The sequence below is a fragment of the Strix aluco genome, chromosome 12 (genome assembly GCF_031877795.1).
Source record: "Strix aluco isolate bStrAlu1 chromosome 12, bStrAlu1.hap1, whole genome shotgun sequence".
Classification (NCBI taxonomy): domain Eukaryota; kingdom Metazoa; phylum Chordata; class Aves; order Strigiformes; family Strigidae; genus Strix; species Strix aluco.
This window is the reverse complement of record NC_133942.1, coordinates 23,406,136-23,411,631: the sequence shown is the minus strand read 5'-3', so window position 1 is coordinate 23,411,631 and position 5,496 is coordinate 23,406,136. Positions and strand designations below refer to the sequence as shown.

Here is a 5,496-nt window from a genome sequence, read left to right as displayed (position 1 = left end):
TTAACATGGAGGAGCATTCAAATACTACTGGAGAAGTTCTTAGTGACTTGAATCTTAAAAACATTTAAACCGGGATAGGTTGCATTTTCACTTAGAAAGATTCCTTTGATGTCCTGAACAGATAATCAAACCAGCCAGTGAGCAAGCTAAGACCAGAGCTTGTAGAGCTTCACCAAAGAGATAGCAGATAAAGCGAGAGAGGTCTTTGGGCCCAAAGATGGGAGGGGCAATTTTGTACACTTGAATTACTGGGAAAATAGAAATCCCCAGGCACCAAAATGAACAGATTCAATTTTCTCCAACTAACAATAGTACACTCTCCTTTCAGCAGACATTCACTTGAGAACAAGCAAGGAAAAAATCCTGCCAAGGAGCTTCTAGCTTTTTTAACATTGGGGGTAGCCCTAAGTCAAGCTGTGCCTTTGTCAGGCGACGACCCACACTACCACAAGAAGTGGCTTTACTCCACAGTTTATATGAAAAATATTCCACAACTGCAATTCCCACTGAAGACAGCAGCCTCAACAACTCCCCACCCTCACCTACCTCCCCTTGACTACATAACCTGAACGCTTCCATGGTCTACCTGACAAAAATAATCTCTTCACTCACTCTTAGTGACTGAAATAGAGGTGGAGGCTGCCAGACAGCACAACTGAAAAGCTGGAAGCTTCCTGCATTTAGCTCACAGATGCATTAACACTGAAGTGTAATTACAGACCACCTAAAACCATGCACTGTTCCCAACTCCACAGCTTAGAGTCAATAAAAACCCATTCACCACAGATGCAAGGTCAGAACATGAAGACCAAGTGTCCTAAAATAAATTTGACTCACACAAGCTTGTGTTGGCTACCACATGCCATTCCTTCACAGCTCATCAGCTTTCCTGGTTGTCACCAGGGTCTGCAGTAGAGTTATATCTTCCAGGGATCTTCAGAGGTATTCACAGCAAGAGCATTTGCCTCTTGTGTACTTTAGGGAGCTAAGGGTCAGAAATCAAATCCTTCCCTTTGACATTGTTCTAAAGCCATGAATTAACCCATCACCCTTTCCTCAACTCATGAGATTAGCTTGAAAATAATATTGTCATGTGTTTATTTGACTCCAGCATTAGATGTTCAGGTTCCCATTTTCAAGCTTTCTCTACAACTATTTATTTGAAAGAAATAGAAAGCAAGCTAGGATTCTTACATGGCTAATGTACATCACGCTGATGCTTTAAGAAAAACAGCAGCCATCATGAGAGTTGGCAACTCTCAAATGACTGGTTATGGAGGAAAGAATATTAAACAGCTATCATCAATCTATCTAGATCCAGGAAGTGAGCCATGAAATGCTGACAAAGGGGAATATCTGGTCTGACAATGACGGTATATTTGTCTTTTAAATGAAGAGTAATAGAGTTACACTGGAGAGACTCATTTTAACTTTGCAACAGTAAAGTATCTATCTCATCACCTTAGGGTGATCTCCGAGCACCTCAGGGTAAGAGAATTTATTCTATCAGCTCTTTTAGAGACCACAATTTTACACAGTTACTCCACCCTCCAAAGAAGCCACACGAGCAGCACAAACAAAATAAAGGAAGTGTAAAAACTGACCTGAACAGCACTAGCACAGCCTTCCATCACAGCAGTGGGCCAGGTAGTAGCTTCTCTTTTCATTCTCAGCTTCTTTTCTGTCAAATCGGGATAACATGAGATTATCACAAGAATGTTGGGGTTTGGGGTTTTTTTTTTTTTTTCCCTTTGAGGATGAAAACATCTTCACTTATTTTGTTTCCCAGCATATTAGCCCTTGTGACTGGGAGCATAAATGGCATGTACATGCACAGACCATCATATGAGAAAAGCACAGCTGTGCACAGTGTCCACGTACTGGGACAGGAGCCATAACACTAGGGTACAGCTAACACCAAGCTGTACTCCTATCAGCCCTGGGACTGGCCAAGCACACTCATTCAAACCCTAGCTAGGCTAATTTTCTACAAACCACTACCAAAACAATCCCAAACAAGCAAAAACCCCAAAACCACAAGGATGACACAGACACTAAACCATGATTGAAGCAGTAGGTCACAGCTTGACTTAGAAGAAAAACTGCAAGTGCACTTATAATTAAGGAAGCTGAAGAAACTCAGCATTCTTGTACAGATACATATGATCACTTACACCTAAGCTAGCTACAGATCCCTTACTAGAATCTCTACCTCCTTTTGCTTCCCCCAGCAAGACTGAAGTTCAGCCCCCCCCCCCCCCCCCCAAATATCTTTAATTGTTGCTTTAAGCTAGTCATGGACTCATCATGCTATCCCCATATCTTTTCTATCTGAGGACTAGATCCTACCAACAAGGACCCCCCCTCCCCTTAAATTCTGATCAACTCACCTGCTTTTTTCATCACTATCCATGTCCTGTCTGCTGACATTATGAAGAAAAGAAGAGGAAAAAAAAACTTCAAACAATACTAAGCAAATTTCACTGCTGATAGAAAAACTCCTTCTTAGACTTGTGCAGAAGTATTTAAGCCCTACCCCACTAACAAGATAATGAGTACCTGCTGTGCAGGAACACACCAGCTGGTCCCAATGCACATTTTCTCCCACCTGCCCACTAATTAGCACACAGGTGGAGTCTGACCTCTAGAAGCCCAACCTCCTTTTGCCTTAAAGGGCAGCAAAAAAACTCCCCATCCTCAACTGAATGGGGCATTCAGATATACAGTAGGCAGTTCACTCCAAAATATGGTCACTGGAAAAGGAGCTACAGTTGCTGTAGTTTGAGGCTACCTCACCCTTTAAGATGCTTGTGCTTGGGTAGCTATAGGAGCCTTCCAGCACATCCCATGGGGTGGTAGAGCATGAGCATCAGCAACCTGACTAGCAAACAACCACCCTTCTCTCTCCTTCAGAAGCTCTGAAAAATGTATTTATCTATTATTTTTACTACTAAAGAGAGTAGGGCTTTATCTTAACAGCAGCCAAAAAATACAGCAGCGTGTGTTAAATCTGTACTATTAGTTGACCCTCCCCAGCTTTGCAGAATGCTCTCTTGGACTGAAATAGCCCAGACCAGGCAGCCAGCCACACCGAGGCCAAAACTCACTCAGGCCGTCAGTGTTTTTGCACTGGGTCAAGCATGCAGATACATAGCGCGTGGTTCCTCATGCTGGGAGACTATGAGGTTTTTTTTCCCTGTTTGTTGCTCTCTCCAGGGGTGTGCTTGGCAAGGCGGCCGTGAGTGCAGCAACCTCACTCACAACTTCTTAGCAAACCAAGTGAGCCTCAGTCTTCAGCAGAATCAAAGCTCTGGCTTTGCTTCAGCTATGCATGGAGAGGGGGTGCCTATAGAAAGGAATTAGAGCTTGAACACAGAGCAAAAGCAGAGAATAGTGAAACCTTCAAATCCTGAAACCGCATGACTGAGCTTTCCTAACTACACAGAAAGCACTTTGCTGTACCAGAGAACTCATTCCCATCAGAACGGCAGGCTTGTAAGTAATTTAAAGCAATAAAAAAAAGAGCACACCATCAAAAATTATCTAAATTGAAATGAAGCAGCTGATATTAGAAAACTGTGCTGAGTTTTTAAGAGCAGGCAAACGATAAACTGTAAGGAAGAGAGGCAGTAGCAAGGAAGTCACTTACCTTGATATCAAAACTCTTTCTGTTGACCTACGTAAGGAAAGAACCACCAGTAATTTAGACAGGAAAATTCGTACTGTTTTACTCTGGTGGAAAGTGGGATTCAGAAGAAAATCCTTAAGTACTTCAAGACCAAAATTATTTATTTTCTCCCGTAAAGCAGGAGAAGCAGCAGCTGCCATACCTCTGCTTGTAGTCTGCTTTTCAGAGAGCAAGGAGAACTCATTTCTGAAAGTTAGTTGTCATCCCTAGAAATCTTGACCATTAAAATCATTCTTGCTCTGGTAAAAAGCGTTCTGGGCCACAGAGGGGTCAGAAATAGGCAACAGCAATTGCTGCAGAATTTGTCGTTCTAGAAATCTTTTCTCTGAGAGCCAGTGTTCATATTCTAATGTTGGCCATATGATTCTGTTTGATTCAATCCAGAAGAAAAACACCTTTTTCACCTTATCTCCTGTATCCTAGAGAGGCTGATCACATATTGGCCAAACACCACAAATACAGGGAACAAGAGAGTTTAGGGGGATTAGATGCAATGAAGCAAACCCGTATTTTCCAGTTTGCACTTCTCACAGATGTAGGCATCAGCCTTGCACCTAACAAAACGATTAACAACAGGGGCACTTCAAAACGTCATTCGGCACAATGGGGTTGGAAACGTTTATGGAGATGTGTCTGTAAGTGATTCGATGGAAACGCAACTCTCTGAGAAACCAGTGACTGGGGAGGCCGGGGGGGGGCAGAACACGACTTTGCAAAGCCATCTTGCTAAAAGACTGTATTTTACTATTTAATCCTCAATTATACACATGACTTCATTGTGGAAAGGTCACCAGACAAAGGAGCTCAGTGAACTGGGTCTGAAGGGAGGGATTGTGTGGCAGGTCTCAAGCTTTGCTCTTGCCGAATCGTTCACCTAAACGGCATGAACATCTCCCGCCCCAGCGAAGGACACCCCAGCACGGGAATTTTGGTAGATCGGTGGGAATAAACAGAAATTGTCACAGCAGACAAAAGACGCAGGGCAGCGAGCTTAAGTTCACCTTCCACCTCTGCAGGCGCTCGCACAGCATCTGGTGAGCGGCTCGCACCGACAGCGCACTCGCGACGGCCCGAACCTTGCGTTTCCCCTCCCGGCAGAAAGCGGGAGACGGCGGCAGGCGGAGCGCGGGGCCCTGCGCGGCTGCGGAGCCCTGCGCGACTCCCGGGCCCGCAGCCGCGGGCCCCCTCAGGCTGCGCGCGGGCGGGGCGGGGCGGGGCGGCGGGCGCGGCCCTCACGTGACCCCGCGGCCCTAGCGCCGGCCGCCCCGCCCGCGCGCCCGCAGAGCCGCGCCGGGATGCGGGCGGGTGCGCGGCGGCGGGTGCTGCTGCTGGCGCTGCTGGTGCCGCTGGCGGCCTGGCCGCCACCGCGGGGAGCGCGGGCCCAGCGCCCCGCCGCAGACGCAGGTAGGAGCTGTCCCGCCGGGCGGCGGGGCCGGGGGGCCGCCCCGCAGCCCGTCCCGGGGACGGCTGAGCCCTCGCGCCTGCGGCCAGCGCCTCTGCGGGCTGCCTTACCCCCCCCCCGGCCCAGGTGTGCAACGTCTGGATGGCGTTGCTGCAGCTTTGTGGGTGTTGCTGCCGCTGTCCCTGTCCCTAAATGAAAAACAGATCTGGCTGAAAGACACAGATCCCCCGGAGCCGTCCTCCGTGTACATTCTAATCTACAGAACTCCTACAGCCTGGAAAATGGAAAGGTACGAGGATGTGTAATACCTTTGTACTCCATTTTCAGAAAACGGGACGGGTTGTGTCCTTTCTTCTTCATCGGAGTTTCCTGAAGGATTTTTTACGCCGCAGGAGAGAAAGGATGG

General features: G+C 47.2%; 1 long non-coding RNA gene across 1 annotated transcript; it reads right to left on the bottom strand.

Annotated features, from left to right (window-relative positions):
* Positions 1 to 893: 893 nt before the first annotated feature.
* Positions 894 to 2,496, bottom strand: LOC141928611 (uncharacterized). The gene is made up of 3 exons (XR_012624808.1): positions 2,391 to 2,496; positions 1,605 to 1,681; positions 894 to 985 (listed from the first exon to the last, which is right to left on the bottom strand). It is a non-coding gene; the product is annotated as an uncharacterized LOC141928611 (long non-coding RNA).
* Positions 2,497 to 5,496: the final 3,000 nt, after the last annotated feature.